Raw genomic sequence first — 17,609 nt, 5'->3', positions numbered from 1 at the left:
AAAAAAAAAATTAAGAAAAGAAGTATAAGACACACTTTTTTTTTTTTTTTTTTTTTTTTTTTTGTCTGCACCTCTGGCATATGGAAGTCCCCAGGTCAGGAATCAAACCTGAGCAGCAGCTGTGACCTACAGCACAGCTGCGGCAACACCAGATCCTTAACCCACTCTGCCAGTCCAGGGATCAAACCCACACCTCAGCAGCAACCCAAGTCACTGCAGAGACAATGCCAGATCTTTAACCAGCTGCAGCAGAGCAGGAACTCCCAGACACACTTAAATTCCAAAACATCATTAAAAAAAAGTAAGACCTAAATAAATAAAAAGACATCTCAGGAGTTTCCTTGTGGATCTGGCATCTGGATCCCTGTGGTGCAGGTTTGATTTCTAACCCAGAAACTTCTATGTGCTGCAGGTGTGGCCAAAAAAGAAGAAGAAAAAAAAAAGACATCTCATGTTCATGAATGAGGTATTGTTAAGAAGGCATTATTTCTCAAAGTGATCTACAGATTTCAACTCAATCCCTATCAAAATCTCAGATGAGATGTTTGCTTATTTTTAAGAGGCTGATAATCTGATCTTACTAATCTTAAAGGGAAATGTAAGATATCCAGAAAAGGCAAAACAACCTTGAAAAAGAAGAAAAATGTTGGAGGACTTACACTTCCTGATTTTAAAACTTACTACAAAACTACAGAAATCAAGACTATTTGGTTCTGGCATAAGGACAGACTTATAGATCACTGTAGAATTCAGAGTCCAGAAATAAACCTATACATTTATAAGCAATTGATATTCCCCAAGACAATTTAATGGGGAAAAATAGTCTTCTCAACAAATGGTGCTGGAACAAGTACATATACATACATAAAAGACTGAAGTTGGACCCTTCACACATTTATGAAAATTAACTCAAAATGGACTAAACATCTAAATATAAAAGCTAGAACTATAAAAACAATTACACAAAAACATGGGTGTAAATCTTCGTGATTTTATATTAGATAATTATTTCTTAGAATGATATCTAAAACACATACAACAAAAGAAAAATAAATTGGACTTCACAAACTTAAAAATTCTTGTTCTTCAGGAGTTCCTGACATGGTACAGCAGAAATGAATTCAACTAGTATCCATGAGGATGTGGGTTCAATTCCTGGCCTTGCTCAGTGGGTCAGCAATCCGGTGTTGCCATGACCTGTGGTGTAGGTCACAGATGTGGCTCGGATCCCAAGTTGCTGTGATTGTGGTGTAGGCTGGCAGATGTAGCTCCAATTCTACCCCTAGCCTGGGAACTTTCATATGCCACGGGTACAGCCCTGAAAAGCAGGGGGGAAAAAAAAAAAGTTTGCTATTCAAAGAACACTATTAATAAACTAAAGAGATAAGCCACAGATGGGAAAAATATTTACAAATCATATATCTTATAAAGGTCTTGTATTCAGAATTTTTAAAGAAATTTTTAAATTCAGTAATAAAAAAAATCCCAATTAAAAAGTGGACAAAGCACTTAAAGCAATAGACATTTCTCTAAAGAAGATATTCAAAATACCATAAACGCATGAACATTATTAGTCATTAGGGAAATGCAAATCAAAACCAAAGTGAAATACTACTTCATACTCACTAGGATGGTCATAATAAAAGACAGACAATAACAAGTGTTGTAGAGGATGTGGAGCAGTTGGAACACTTATACGCACACTCCTAATGGGAATGTAAAAAGGTACAGCTGCTTTGGAAAATAGTTTGGCAGTTCCTTAAAAAATTATGCATATAAAAATCAATGAAGTTAGAACACTCTCATACCACAGACAAAAATAAACTCAAAATAGCTTAAAAGACTTAAAGACACCATAAAACTCCTTAGAAGAGAATATAGGCAAAACATTCTGACATAAATTTTACCAACATTTTCTTAGATCAGTCTCTGAAGGCAATAGAAATAAAAGCAAAAATAAACAAATGGGACCTATTCAAACTTGTAAGATTTAACACAGCAAAGGAAACCATAAGCAAAATGCAAAAACAACCCAAGGACTGGGAAAAAATATTTGCAAATGATGCAACCTACAAGGGCTTAATTTCCAAAATATACAGACAGCTCGTACAATTCAATAACAACATCATCAAAGAAACCACCCCAACGGAAAAATGGGCAGAAAACCTAAAGAGACATTTTTCCAAAGACATAAGGATGGCCAGTAGGCAAGTGTAAAGATTCTCATCATCACTAATTATTAGAGAAATGCAAGTGAAAACTACAATCAGGTACCACCTCACACAGGACAGAATGGCCATCATTAGAAAGTCTACAAATAAGGAGTTCCTGTCGTGGCACAGCAGAATGAATCTGACTAGGAACCATGAGGTTGTGGGTTTGATCCCTGGCCTCACTCAGCAGGTTAACGATCTGGATTGCTATGAGCTGTGGTGTGGGTCACGGGCATGGCTCGGATCTAACGTTGCTGTGGCTGATTAGATCCCTAGCCTGGGAACCTCCATATGCCACAGGTGTGGCCCTAAAAAGCAAAAATAAAAATTAAAAAAAAAATCTACAAATAATAAATGCTAGAGAGGATGAGGAGAAAAGGGAATCCTCTCTTACACTGTAGGTAGGAATGTATACTGGTGCAGCCTTTATGGAAAACAGTACGGAGGTTCCTCAGAAAACTAAAAATAGAGTTGCCATATGATGCAATAGTTCCTCTCCTGGACATGCACCCAGACAAAACTATAATTTGAAAAGATGTATGCACCCCTGTGTTCATAGCAGCACTATTTACAATAGCCAAGACCACCTAAATGTTCATCATAGAGAAATGAATAAAGATGCTGTATATATATACAATGGAATACTACTCAGCCACAAAAAAAGAATGAAATAATGTCATTTGCAGCAGCATGGATGGACCTAGAGATTATCATACCAAGCAAAATAACTCAGAAAGAGAAAGACAAATACTATATGATACCACTTATATGTGGAATCTAAAAAAAAAAAAAATGATAGAAAATGAACTTATTTACAAAATGGAAACAGACTCATGGACACAGAAAACAAATTTGGTTACCAAAGGGAAAAGGGGGTGGAGAGGGATAAATTAGGATTTGGGGATTAGCAGATACAAGTGACTATATATAAAACAGATAAACAAGGCCTAACTGTATAACACAGGAAAATACATTCAACAGCATTTGATAAACCATAATGAAAAATAGTATACACATATATATATGCATAACTGAGTCACTGCGCTGTATAGCAGAAATTAACACAACATTGTAAATCACCTATACGTCAACAACAAAAAAATGCTTTAAGTTATACACAGAGTTTCATAGGACCCATATATTTCACTCCTAGGTATATAACCAAGAGAAGTGAAAACATATGCTCAGATAAAAACTTTTACATGAAAGTTCACAGTAACATTATTCAAATAGCTAAAAAGTAGAAGCCACCCAAATGTCTATCAACTGATGAATGGATAAACAAAATATGGTATATCTATACAACACAATATTATTCAGCCATAAAAAGGACTGAAGTACTGACACATGCTACAATGCAATGAACTCTGAACCCATAATGCTAAGTGAAAGAAACCAGACATCAAATGCTCCATTTGTATGAAATGTCCGAAATAGGCAACTCCGTAGAAACTTTAGAGACACAGAGATTAGTGGTTGCCAGGAGCTGAGGGGAGAGATGAATGGAGAGGGACTGCCTAATGTGTATGGGATTTGGGGGGCAGTGATGAAAATGTTCTGGAATTAGATAATGATAAGAGTTGCACAATGTGAGTATCCTAAAATCACTGTATTATATACTTTAAAAGGGCGAATGGTATGGTATGTAAATTATACCTCAGTGAGAGAAAGAACAGGTAGAACTTTCCAAAGCAAATATTGAGTGATTATTTAACATCTCAAAGAACATCAAATATTCATTTAGATGGTCTAGAAAAAAAAACAGATTTTATTCAACTGTTAAATTCTTTTAAATTTAGTGTTCTGAAGGCTAACTTATGTTGCATTTTGTACTACCTTCTTATAAAGTGATCTATTAATTACAGCTGGATTTATAGAGAAATGCCTGGAAGGATGTTATCTGAAATGTCAACAGTGGTTACCTCTGGGAGATGATACCTTGTGTGGTTTTAAATTTATTCTAACACTTTTATGTATCACTTACATTTTCTATATGCATATTTATCAACTTTACAATCACTAAAGTCTATAAAGCTCTTTTTATTTTGGAAAAAAAAAAACATAAAACCCTGGCTATGTTGAGAAAATGTTGATAGATAATTTTAAAAGTTCTTTCTACTCACATGAAACCAAAAGCATTTTGCTAGTTGCTCCCAAGTGGGTAAAAATGTCTAATTAGCCAAGTGATTACAATTCAAGAATTATTTTTTGGATACTGAACAAGGCCCTGTGCTAAGCCATGCCGTGTGAGAGAGAAGGACATTTAGGGCATGGTTCCTGCATTCGAGTCTTTTGATGTAGTAAAGGACCTCAGATATGTAAATAAATAACTGAAAGAAGACAGAACAGAAGTCTAGCAGAGAGGCACCTGAGACGCTGCAAAATCCCTGAGGAAGCTGCCGAATGGCTACTGTTTTTATGCAAAAAGACTGACAGCTTTAGAGTTTGGTCTTGAAGGCGAACTGGATTTCACTGGCAGAGGCCGGAGAAGCCAAGGCTGAGATGAGGCATTTCTGAGCCCTGCCCACCTTTCCCACACCCCTACCCCAGCATCCCACCTCCCCTTCAAGGCCCCAGCCTTCCTGTATCACCACTGGGCACCAGCTGCCTTTTCACACCTTCACACTGTTGTTCACCTGGAATGCCCTTCCCTCCCTCATCGCCTAGCTCACTCCTGCTATTCTATAAGACTCAGGTTCCTCACTCTTCCAAGAATTCTCCTGACTGAGGTAGGTGGAGTTCAAGGCCTCTGCCCGTGCTCTGATAGCACTGTACACTCTGCATTGTAATGATCTGTTAAGTATTTGTCTGTGAGCTCCAGTGAAGGAAGGGCTGACACCCAGGCACAAAGTGTTGGTGCTCATCTCACTGAATGAATACATGCAGCAGCTAGTCTGGGAAGTAGGGGTGGTAACCAAAAAGCTCAGTGTGCCCAGCGTACTCTCCTACTCCCTTCTTCTAAGAGCCCACACTGCCCTCCTGGCCCCCGAGTTGAGGAGGTCATGCTGGATGGGCCAATTATCACTTCCCATGCCCCACATACTGAGATTTGTCCAGGGATGCAGGGGTCCCAAGCCAGGCCTCTCAGAGTCCTTCCCTCAGGGCAGGTGGGAAGAAGTACACTTTCCCCTAGGGCAGTTCAGCTGACTGTGGCCTTACTGCTTGCCAGGTAGAGAAAACCTATCTGCAGAAGAGAATGGTACACGAGCCAAGCAGAAATGAGAGGAAAGCAGAAATGGTGTGATAATAGTTACTGACAGTCTTGGAGACGCTGGTTCCAGTCCTTGAGATTCCCAGAGCTGGGCCAGTTCAGGCAGGTCTTTCTTCATACCGACATCTTTCAATAAACTCCTTTGTTGGTATAAGCTAGTCAGGCACGTTTCTGTCCCTTACATGAATATCCCTGTCCAGTGCTGGGGTCAGTAAGACATAGAGCTGGAAAAATCAGCAAAGGCCAGATTGGGGAGGAGTCTAAATGCCATTTGAGGGTGGTTGGAGTTTATATTGCCAGTGCAGTGTGGGTAATGGTGCCTCAGGAAGTGGCACCAGCAACATGTAAGTTTTGAATTAGAGGGAGAAAGGAGACAGAAAGCCAGCTGGAAATGCAAAATAAAACTACCCCCATATATCACAGAGGTCAAAGAGAAAGAAGGTTGAGGAAAATCCTGATTTTATTATGTAGGAAAGAGCGGCAAGGCTTGTGATAAATGGGAAAGTAAAGGAGAAAGGTAGGCATGTTGAATAAATAGTCATTTCTAAAACACTGCAAACAGCCCCATGTGCAAACATTAGTCACTGATACAAATGGGATCTCAGGGGTTTTATAAACAAGCAAGCCACTGCCAAGATTCACATCTGGCAGATGATACATCCATCATGTGTAAATACTTCACATAGCATCGATTACCCTGATCAATTTTAGGCATCTATCACTTTCCAGGCCTGCAAACCAGCACAGGGAAATCACAAACAAATAGAATGTTCTGATCATCCTATGCCTACAGCTGGCTCATAGGAAAACAGTGAAGAAAATGTAGCAAAACTCAAGTGAGTTCTGGGGCATAAAGAAAAAAAAAATGCTGTTTTGTTTTTCCATAGAATTCTTTCTTAAATTGGATCAAGAAACCACCATTTTCAAAATTCACTACAAAAACCATCTTCGTCTTGGAAGGGAGAAATATCAAGAACAATACCAAGATATATGGACAAAAAATGGTTAAAACTGGGAGCCACAGCCATCGGATCTGATACAGTAGCATGACTTCTGCTTAAAGGAAGAGAAAGTGAGACTGGAAAGGTGGAAGATGGTAAGGAGTGTACGTTTTATCTTGTAGGCAAAGGAGAATCATACGAGTTTTTGTAAGCCAGAAAAAAACATGGTCATAACAGTTTAGAGCCTTTTCTAGGCAAGTATGAAAGGTAATAAGGTCTCTGCACATGGGGAGAAAATCAGCAGACTCAGGATTGTCAGTCAAAAGAGATGATGGGGGTTGCAGTGGGATGTGACTGAGGAGCCATTAAGACAAAGGTGGCAGCCAAGGCCCTGCAGTGGGCAGGAAAGCGTGACTGACATACTAAGGAGAAAGAAAGCAGCTGGCGCTCATTGAGCCCTTATTGGGTACCAGCACTATGCTGGGCATTTCCTACACATTATCTCATTTAGTCCCTAGAACAAATCCTGCAGGGTAGCAGTTATTACTTCAAATTTACAAATGACAAAAAAGAGGGTCAGAGAGGTTAGGAAGTTGCCAGAAGCCATGCAGATATTTGGGGCACAACAGCCTGGGTCTTTTTCAATATAAGACACTGCCTCCTGGTGTACATTATTTATCCCTCTCAACCTCATCAGGAAGGCTGAGATGTAAAATTTTACTGATGCTCCCAGCTGATGAGTGCCCAGTTCTGGACAGGAGCCCAAGCCAGGCTTGCTCTCATTCCCCCTCACCTCCCTATCCAGCTGACCTGTTAAACAATAAGCCTTTGTTCTGCCACATTGTGTAGCTCCTTGGCGTTTATTGTTAATCCAGAAAGTCTTACTGGGTTTGTTTTAAACGGGCCCCTAGGAAGGGCCTGGGGGAGTTTTGGAATGGGGGTGGCTCTTCCATCCAGAAGGAGCCTCAGCACCTTTGAAAATAATTCTCCCAAAGTCTCCAAAAACCCTAGGTCTCTACCCAGCAGCCCTGGCCTGCCAAGGTAATTTCCAAAGCCCCAGCCTCGAAGGCTCACAAATCCTCTGTTCATGTTCAGACATATAAATTGCATTAGCGGAGAGGAGAACTACGGGTCTGGTGGTGTGATCTCAAAAAAGAGAAGTCGCTGGCGTTCAAGTGCACCCACGCGAGCACGCTCAGGGCCTGGCCCATCGCCAGCAGAGCCCGGTGGGAAGGCTGGGCCTCTCCAGCCCTCTCCAGGCTGAGATGAAAGGAGCCCATTTCCTTCTTAAGAGTGTCCTAGAAGTGGGGAAGAGGGATGTGCTGCACTGCAGGCTGATGCACATGCACTCCAGGTCATTGTCACTGGAATTAACATGTTTGCTCAAGAGGCTCGACTCAGAGGGTCTGCTGGAGTGTGTGGGGCAATTATCTTTTCCTATGGACAAACCAAAACTCCTTTTTTTTTTGTTTGTTTTTTTGACTTTTTGCTTTTTCTAGGGCCACTCCCTCGGCATATGGAGGTTCCCAGGCTAGGGGTCTAATCAGAGCTGTAGCCGCCAGCCTACGTCAGAGCCACAGCAATGCAGGATCCGAGCCGCATCTGCGACCCGTACCACAGCTCGGGATCTAAGCTGCATCTGTGACCTGCACCACAGCTCACAGCAACGTTGTATCGTCAACCCACTGAGCAAGGCCAGGGATCAAACCCGCAACCTGATCGTTCCTAGTCGGATTCATTAACCACTGAGCCACCATAGGAACTCCATCAAAACTCCGGATTTTTTCCTTCAGCACTTCCAGCTAGTGGTTTATCAGAATTCCCATAAACAAAATATTTTTCAATCTCTTCATATTTACCTTAAATCCCTGATCTGTTTTAGGTTCTGTGCTGGGTTCTAAGGACCCAGAGATGAATTGGAAATGGCCCCTGAAGAGTTCCTGTCCTGGCTCAGTGGTAACAAACTCGACTAGCATCCATGAGGACACAGGTTCAATCCCTGGCCTCCCTCAGTGGGTTAAGGATCCGGCATTGCCGTGAGCTGTGGTGTAGGTCACAGACACAGCTCAGATCTGGCGTTGCTATGGCTGTGGTGTAGGCTGGCAGCTACAGCTCCGATTGGACCCTTAGCCTAGGAACCTCCATATGCTGTGGGTACAGCCCTAAAAAGATTTAAAAAAAAAAAAAAAAAAAGAGAGAGAGAGAGAGAAAAGAAAGAAAAAGGTGGGTAGATTTTGACACAAAAAAAGCCAGGAAAAGTCACTGTGAGGGGTTAAAGGGAAGGATACATAGGTGGAGTGGTGAAGGGGCTTTTTAGGAAAGTGAAATTCTTCTGTATGATACAGTAAACAGTGGATATATGTCAGCATGCATTTGTCAAAACCCACAGACTGAACAACACAAAGAGCGAACCCTAATGAAAGCTATGGACCTAATAATAATGTATCAACAACTGGTTCATCAGTTGCAGGAAACATACCACACTAACACAAGATGTAAATAATAAGGGAAACAGGAGGGGGTAGGGTACGTGGGAACTTTTATTTTCTGGTCATTTCTTCTGTAAACCTAAAAAAAAAAAAAGCCAATAAAGAGGACATGTGGTGGGAGCATGAAGAACCTGGGGAACAGTGAGGCCAGAGAGGTAGGTCAAATATCAAGTTAATGTGTTTAAGCTTTATCCTGAGAGTATGGAGACACGGCGAATATTTCAAACAAGGTGCTAAAATGATTAGTCTGCATTTAAGGATGATCAGTTAAGACTGCCCCTGAACAGACAGGAAGCTGTAACACAGGCCAGGACAAAAAATGAAGAGAGTCTGAGCTAGGACAGCAGCAGCGGGATGGAGAAAGAGGCCAGGCTGTTAGATATCCTGAAGTTGTCTTGGACGGGACTTAGCGATTAACTGATAGATTGACTGACGGGAGTGGGAAAGGGGGAAGAGTCTAGGAGAATGCCTGGTTTCTGGTTTATGCTAGATGAGGGGCAGGGCCATCCCTTCAGAGACCTGGAATGAAGGTGAGCTAGATCTGAAGACACACATGACCTGACCAGCTTCAACACGTTTTTAGGAGAATATGATTTCTGATGTTCTGCAAAACTCTTTCTAGAATTCTCCTGACCTGGCCCCTTAGGCTGAATAGGGGATCACAACCTATAGACATGGGCCCATGCTTGCCCGTGTGAATACTTCGCCTGTTATAAAGGTCTTTCCAATGCTCACCTGAAGGCTGCCTCCCTGCAGCTCTCCCCACTGGGCCCAATTTGGCCCTTGGGGGCCTAACAGACGGGATTTCTCTGCCTCAGGACAGCCCAGTAGAGACATACAGGCAGTATGCCTTGAATCTGTCCTTCTTCAGTGAAACATCCCTCAATCCTTCACCTGTTCTAACACAGTACAGTTTCCAGGCTCCCCTCTCCTGACATTCTCCAGGACACAAAAGCCCAGGAGTGTCTGGTACAGCCCAGAGTGTGTAGAAATTTAGCCTCCCTCCTTCTAGACATTATTCATCAGTGAATCCTGAGATCTTCTTGGCCCACAAAAGTAGCCCCTCATACTTCTCACTCATCTCCATCAACTCCGTCACCTGACCCCTTCTCTCATTTTACATCTGTGGAACCAGAATTCTACAACTAGATTTTTGGCTCCAAGAGTAAGACTCAATATTGACCCTGAAAAAACTTCACCCTGCTTTGGGGCCATCCACAGGACAAACTAGTTGGAAAGGGGAATCACAAAGAGCTCCAGCCAAGCCTTCAGAGGACTCAGAAGCAGGTGAGGGGCAGCTGAGATGGTCCTGGCCCTACTCTGGCCTCAGCTTCTCCATCTTCCACATGGGCATGAATAGTCTGCTTTCCTGCCACTCCAGGAAGTGGTCACACCCAGGTGATCATATCCCATCCCCCAGGAGCAACAGACTCTGAGAGGTCAACCTACACATTCTTCTTGTGCCAGACAACAATTTCCCTAATCCATGTGAACAGAAAATTCCGCAGAAGCTGTGAAGTGCAAAACCACATGCAAGCAAAAGTTCCCATAACACTTTCCAGGACAGAGCACCCCACTAGCCAAGGGCACTCAACACCTCACAGTCATCCCCATCCTAGCAACTTGCTCTGTGGGGAAACAGGTCATCTCTTTGAGGAATACAATTGTGCTGTTCCCAGCTCTGAAGCCCTATCCAGAGGATGATTAAAGGTCTGATTTGCCGGAGTCCCTGTCGTGGCTCAGGGGTTAAGGAACCTGACTAGTATCCATAAGGACGTGGGTTCGATCCCTGGCCTCACTCAGTGGGTCAAGGATCCGGCATTGCCATGAGCTGTGGTGTAGGTTGCAGACATAGCTCAGATCCCGAGTTGCTATGACTGTGGTGTAGGCCAGTGGGCTACCGCTCCTAGCCTGTGAACCTCCATATGCCGTAGGTGCGGCCCTAAAAAGACAAACCAAAAAAAAGGTCTAACTTGCTTATTCAGCCCCTGATTTCACTCAAAATTTAGCCCACTGGAAACAATATATTTGAAAAAGAGAAGCAGGTGATGTTGCTGACCACAGCAATGATCTAGAAGACTAACCTCGGGGTCATTTACCTTTAAAATTCAATTAATTTTGATTCAGAAATACCAATATAAGGTATAAAATGAAGTGATCCAGGAGTACCTGTTGTGGCTCAGTGGTAACGAACTTGAATAGTACCCGTGAGGATGCAGGTTCGATCCCTGGCCTCACTCCATGGGTTAAGGATCTGTCATTGCTGTGACCTGTGGTGTAGTTTGCAGATGCAGTTCAGATCCCAAGTTGCTGTGACTGTGGCTGTGCCTGGCAGCTGCAGCTCCAAGTCAACCTCTAGCCTGGGAACTTCAATATGCCACAGGTGCAGCCCTAAAAAGCTAAATAAATAAAGTGATCCAGAGTGACAGTGACAAAATGGCAGAGTAAGGGTCTCCAAAAATCCTCTCCATGCAAGCAATGAAAAAACACTGGCAAAATTGTCAGAATCAACTTTTCTGAACTCTGGAAATTAACCAAAGGCTTGCAGCAATCCAGGGAACCGTTGTTCAAGAAACCATATGTTCATTCAGAAACTTGTACATGAATGCTCATAGCAACATTCTTTATAATTGCCCAAGTGTGGAAACAACCCAAATGCCCATCAACTGAGGAAAGGATAAACGTGCTATATTCTAACACCGCAGTATTACTTGACCATAAAAAGGAATGAAGTACTGATACAAGCTACAATATGGATTAACTTGAAAACACCTTAAGTGGAAGAAGCCAGTCACAAAAGCCACATAGTGCATCATTCTATTTCTATGAAATATTCAGAATAGGTAAAATCATGAGGACAAAAAGGAGACTAATGGTTGCTATGGGCTGACAGGAGTGGTAAATGGGGAGTCATATGAAAGATTATGGAGTTTCCTTTTAGGGTGAGGAAAGTGTGCTGGAAATAGAAAAACGGGGTGGTTGCATGGCCTTGTGAGATAATAAAAACAACCAACTGTACACCTTTAAAGGGTGAATTCATGGTATATCAATTATAACTCAATTTTTAAGAAAAATCCAGTAAACGAAAAATAAAAAAAAAAAAAAAAAAAGGAGTTCCCCTCATGGCACAGCGGAAACAAATCCGACTAGGAACCATGAGGTTGCAGGTTCGATCCCTGGCCTCACTCCGTGGGTTAAGGATCCAGCGTCGCCGTGAGCTGAGGTTTAGGTCACAGACACAGCTCCGATCTGACGTTGCTGTGGCTCTGGTATAGGCCAGCAGCTGTAGTTTTGATTAGATCTGTAGCCTGGGAACCTCCATATGCTGCGGGTGCGGCCCCAGAAAAGACAAAAGACAAAAAAAAAAAAAAAAAAAGCGACTATAGCAAAACACAAACTATATCTGACGAAGCCCGTTAAATAAAATAGAATTTGGGTGATAAAATAAAAGTCTAACCTTTTTTTTTCGTTTGTTCTTAGCCTAGTTTCACTTGCTCATAGCGGTCACGAGCAGAGGCCTCCCACCCAGTTCTTCAGAACTGAGTTCCTGGTGCAAAGTGGCGGCGCTGACACCTCAGCTGAGGGCCCCGGGCTCACACTGTGCACGACGCTCAACTCAAGATGGCGGCGGCGGGCCGTGTGCAGAGCCGCCGCCCCAGCGCTGCCACCTGAGGCGTGAGCAGCGCAAATGCGCCTGCCCTGCAAGAACTCCACCCCCTCTCTGTTGACTGACAGGAACGGATAAAACAGCCCCCCAGAGAGCCTGAGGGGAAGTGTTTGGCCCAGTAGAGTCTAAGCTCTAGAGTAAAGTATACTACTTTCCGCTGCTTGTGAACTGAACTTTGTCTACTCTTGCCTTGGGCGACACCAGGCAGGAGGACCCTTGTTGGGGCAGGACAGGAAAGGGTCTGTTCCTCTACTGTTTAGACCTCGTCAATAACTCCCAACGGTTCTTAGATTGAACCAGACCCTGCATAATACCCCCGCCCCCGCCCCGGAGCCCACATCAGCCTGCCCATGCTGGGAAACCACACTGGCCCCCGTTCTATCCCCGTACTCCGGAGAGCCCTTCCCTGCAGGGCTGCTCACTCTCCATCACGTCCCCTTCTCATTCACCCATTCCACAGCCCTCTCAGTTCCACATACCCACTATGTGTGGTTCCTTGTTTGCTATCTAGTGCCCACCCTAGAAATAAACTCCATGAGGACAGGGACTTGCCTGTCTTGCTCACCATAGCACAGGTCAGGCACTCACTACATGCTTTTTCTTTATTTTTATTTATTTATTTTCTTTTTTGGCCTCCCGACAGCATATGGAGTTCCCCAACCAGGGATCAGATCTGAGCAGAAGTCCTGACCTAAGCGGAAGCAATGCCGAATCCTTAACCCAATGTGTTGGGCTGGAGATGGAACCTGCATCCCAGTGCTTCCAAGACGCAGCCGATCCCATTTCACCACAGTGGGAATTTTACTACATGCTTTTTATAATAAGCATGTCCTCTCAAAGCTTATTGTCTTTTGAAATTAATTTTTTTTAATTTTATTTTATTTTTGGCTGCACCCCTGCATATGGAAGTTCTCAGGCCAGGGATAGAAACTGCACCACAGCAGCCACCCAAGCTGCTGCAGTGACAACACTGGATCCTTAACTGGATGCATCACAAGATAACTCCTGGAATATTTTTTAAATTTCTTCCATTCCTTGCAATATGTCTCTTTCCAAAAAGGACATTTAGTCTGATTGGTCCCCTGATTAGGATCCTTAGACTTGGCTCCAATCCTGCGTTGCTATGACTATGGCACAGGTCAGCAGTTGCAGCTCTGATTCTACCCCAGCCTGGGAACTTCCATATGCCACATGTGTGGCCCTAAAAAGAAAAAAAAAATAGGTCAAAGGAGCCCAAATTCTAAGACTGAATTAAGCAGAAAAAAATCTGCTTCTGAAGATGGCCTGTAAGAAAGGGCTTGGCCGGCCAATGGTCTGGGCATCCACACCAATGGTCCACGTCATGCTCACCACTCCTTGGGCACATTTGCTGCCTCCCTTAGTCTCTGGGCCTTGCCATGCTCCTTAGAACCTCAGGGCCTTCACACCTGTTCCCTTGGCACGTTCCCTTTTTCTCCTTCTAACTGGCCATCTCCTTGTTATCTGTCAAGTTCAACTTGTAATAGGCTGTTTGGGCCCTCCCATAGCCCTCTTCCCCCTTACCCTTTCCCATAATTGTCATTCAGTCTTTGTGTGAACATTTGCTTTTTGCTTGTCTCTCCTGCTTCACTGGAATCCCCAGGAAGCCAGATCTGTCTTGATTATGTCTGGTCCCAGCCTTTGGCATGGAGCTTGGCACCATCATGGGCTGAATGAACGAAAGGAGACAGATGACATAGAAAGGACCTGGCACTTAGTAGGCATATTTTTCCACTTCCCTCCTTCCTGAGATCCCAGAACTGATCCAACTCCGCACAGTCAAGCCGAAGATGTGGCATCAGAGTTTTAGAGCCAGCCAAGGCACCGAGAGGTGAAGAGGCACACAGGGCACACAGCCTGTCTACTATAGAATGGGGTCCAGACTCCTGGCACAGTGCTCCAAAGAGCTAGCACGTGGGGTTGGCTGCAACCCCAGGCTGGGCTTTGTTTTCCCATTGCCCAAATCCCTTCCAGGAAAGGAGTCTCGATATGGTGGAAGGGAGTGAATAAGTCTTTCATGCCACCACTGATCTCCAGGGCAGGGAAGCCTGGGCTCTGGGCTGTTTGGATCTTGTTCAGCTCAGCAGTAATCCCATGCGTCTTTACACTGTATTTTCATTTCCAGAGCACTGTTGTTTTCTTATTCTAGCCTCACAGAAATCCAATGAGGATGGTCAAGCAGCTGATTACACAGGAGAAACAAGAAGCCCAGAGAGGCATGTCAACTTGACCAAGGCCACACAATGGGTGAGTGGACGAGCCAAGCCTAGAAGCCAGGCCTCCTGATTCCTAGTCCAGAGCTCTTTCAGTATTTCCAGCATCTGACCGTGACACTCAAATCTTTGTTTTTGTTTGTTTGTTTTTTGGCTGCACACCAGGTCCTTAATCCACTGAGCTACAAGGGAATTCCAAATCTTTTTTTCTTTTTAGGGCCACACCCGGGGCATATGGAAATTCTCAGGCTAGGGGTCAAGTCGGAACTACAACTGCTGGCCTACACCACAGCCACAGCAACACCCGATCCCAGCTTAATCTTCGACCTACACCACAGCTTGCAGTAATGCTGCATCCTTAACCCTCTGACTGAGGCCAGGGATCGAACTCACATCCTCGTGGATATTAGTTGGATTCTTAGCCCACTAAGCCAGCAGGAACTCCCCCAAATCTTTGTTTCTTACAGCACTTTTTAGTCAGTCATCTCAGTGTTGTTAGCGTTTGATAAACAGCTGAGGGAGGAGCTGAGGGGGTGATGGGTGAGGCCCCCCCCCCCAGTGACCCTGGCTATCACCGGGCCTTGGTTTCCATCACCCCTATCATGTGATCTGGACCTCGTGGCTGTTCCTTTCCTGGCCCCTCTGCTGTGATCGTGACTCTACGAGCAAAAGGGATCCTATCTTCTCCCTCCACGTGAAGCCCCTGCAAAGCAGGCAGGTCAGGCCTTGGGGAGCCCGGGGAGTGTTTGCCATGGAATCAGAACCAGGGATTATGTGTACCAGAGAGGAAAGTACAAGCACTCTCTGGTTGACAGGAACCTGGGCTGTGAAAAGAGAGAAGAGAAAGGGGTGGGGGTGGGGGCAGAATTCAGAACGCTAAGCATCTGACATAGAGAGCATTAAGAACAGAGAACAGGAGTTCCCATCGTGGCGCAGTGGTTAACGAATCCGACTAGGAACCATGAGGGTTCGGGTTCGGTCCCTGCCCTTGTTCAGTGGGTTAGGATCCGGCGTTGCCGTGAGCTGTGGTGTAGGTTGCAGACGCGGCTCGGATCCTGCATTGCTGTGGCTCTGGCGTAGGCCGGTGGCTACAGCTCCGACTCAACCCCTAGCCTGGGAACCTCCATATGCCGCGGGAGCGGCCCAAGAAATAGCAACAACAAAAGACACAAAAAGACAAAAAAAAAAAAAAAAAAAAAAAAAAAAAAAAAAAAAGAACAGAGAACAATATGTTGGGAAAAGCCCAGCTTGGATGTTTAGTTCTCACTTCCAGTCAGATTTCATGCTGTAACCTTAGACAAGTCACTTCTCTGGGCTTTGATATTCTCATTTGCACTATTGCATGGGAGGAGCAGAGGAGGTAGGATGTCAAGCTTCCAGTCTTTGCAATTTATTCTGACTGACCCTCAAACTGTCACTGTGACAGTTTCCACGAATACCTTACATGAACGATCACTTAGTAAAATATCCACAGAAAGAAAGTCCTGGACTTCCCATGTGGCTGACAACAAAGAAAGAAAGTCCTCATTATCTGGGACATCTTAGACCAAAGTGCTTTTTGCTTTTTTTTGTTTTTTTTTTTTTTTGGCCACGCCCATGGCATGTGGAAGTTCCAAGACCAGGGATCAAACCTGTGCGAGAGCAGCAACTCAAGCTACAGCAGTGACAAAGCCAGATCCTTAGCCTGCTGAGCCACCAGGGAATTCGGGAACACAGCACTTTAAGAGCATATGTTCAGAAGCCAGAATCCCTGGGTTCGAATCCAAGTTTGCCACTTATTAGTTTGACCCTGGATAAGTTACTAAACCCCTCTGTGTTTCAGTTTCCTCCTTTGTAAAACAAGAGTAATATATATGCAATTACATAGGGTTGTTATGTGGATCAAAGGAGTTAATACAAGTAAAGCACTTAAAATAGCGCCTGAGATGTGGTAAACATTCATTAAGTGTGACTCTTATGATTACCCAGCAAAATCTGGTACTCTCTATTCCACTTAAATGAAATTTACTGATAACTGAAACTTCCCTTTGGCCAAAATATTAAAAACTATAATTACTTTGGATATAAATAAGAATTATAATCATTTTAAATGTAAATCTTTCTAAAGCACACTGTAAAATGTCTTGCTTTCTTAAACAGTATCTATTAATTATAGTTCACCTCCTTTCCTGACTCAGGTCAACAAGAATGGGAGATCATCGAAGACTAGATCATTCCTTTTTTTTCCTAGGTCCGCACCTGCGGCATATAGAGTTCCTGGGCTAGAGGTCGAATCAGGGCTATAGCCGCCGGCCTACACCACAGCCACAGCAACGCCAGATCTGAGCTGCATCTGCAAACTACACTGCAGCTTACGGTAACGCCGGATCTTTAACCCACTGAGCAAGGCCAGGGATCGAACCCACATCCTCGTGCATACTAGTCATATTCTTAACCCACTGAGCCACAATGGGAACTCCTAAACTAGGTCATTTCTAAAACCCTTCCTAGTCTAAGTTCTAAGATCTCCAAGGTAGAACAGGTAATGAAAGCTCACCTCTATCCTGTGCTGGCTTGTGACATACTCCTGTCACAGCTGAGTCCCTGGGAGCCCAGGGCCCATGTCTAGCCCCTCAACCTGTTGTGCTGTTTGACTCTCTAGAATCTTCTTGGGCCCACCATCAGGGTCAACAGAAAAGTTATGCTTTCAGGTTCCTGTGCTCTCCAACATGTTGAAACTCAAGCCCATTTGGCAAGAAATTTGGCTATAGTGGTGCCAAGGATGGCAGTCTGCCCACTGTCCCGCTGTGTGCCAGGGCTGGCCTGCAGGCTGGAGCTTGCTTCCCTTCTACCCAGGGCTTGTCTCAGACCAGGCAGG

General features: G+C 44.1%; 1 protein-coding gene across 13 annotated transcripts in view; it reads right to left on the bottom strand.

Annotated features, from left to right (window-relative positions):
• Positions 1-12,451, bottom strand: part of LOC146407101 (uncharacterized) — a 189,821-nt gene extending 177,370 nt beyond the window's left edge. For all 13 annotated transcript variants that reach the window (XR_014824325.1, XR_014824328.1, XR_014824327.1 and 10 more), the window contains exon 1: positions 12,312-12,451. The gene's annotated coding sequence lies outside the window, so the exon portion shown is untranslated. The remainder of the gene's footprint in view (positions 1-12,311) is intronic.
• Between the last annotated feature and the right edge of the window lie 5,158 nt (positions 12,452-17,609).

The sequence above is a fragment of the Sus scrofa genome, chromosome 1 (assembly GCF_054392235.1).
Source record: "Sus scrofa isolate SSC_HxYL_T2T_F1_AM1 chromosome 1, Sscrofa_HxYL_maternal_Yorkshire_Landrace_v2.0, whole genome shotgun sequence".
NCBI classification, from domain to species: Eukaryota; Metazoa; Chordata; class Mammalia; order Artiodactyla; family Suidae; genus Sus; species Sus scrofa.
The sequence above is the reverse complement of the archived record's forward strand: the minus strand, read 5'-3'. Positions and strand labels throughout refer to the sequence as shown.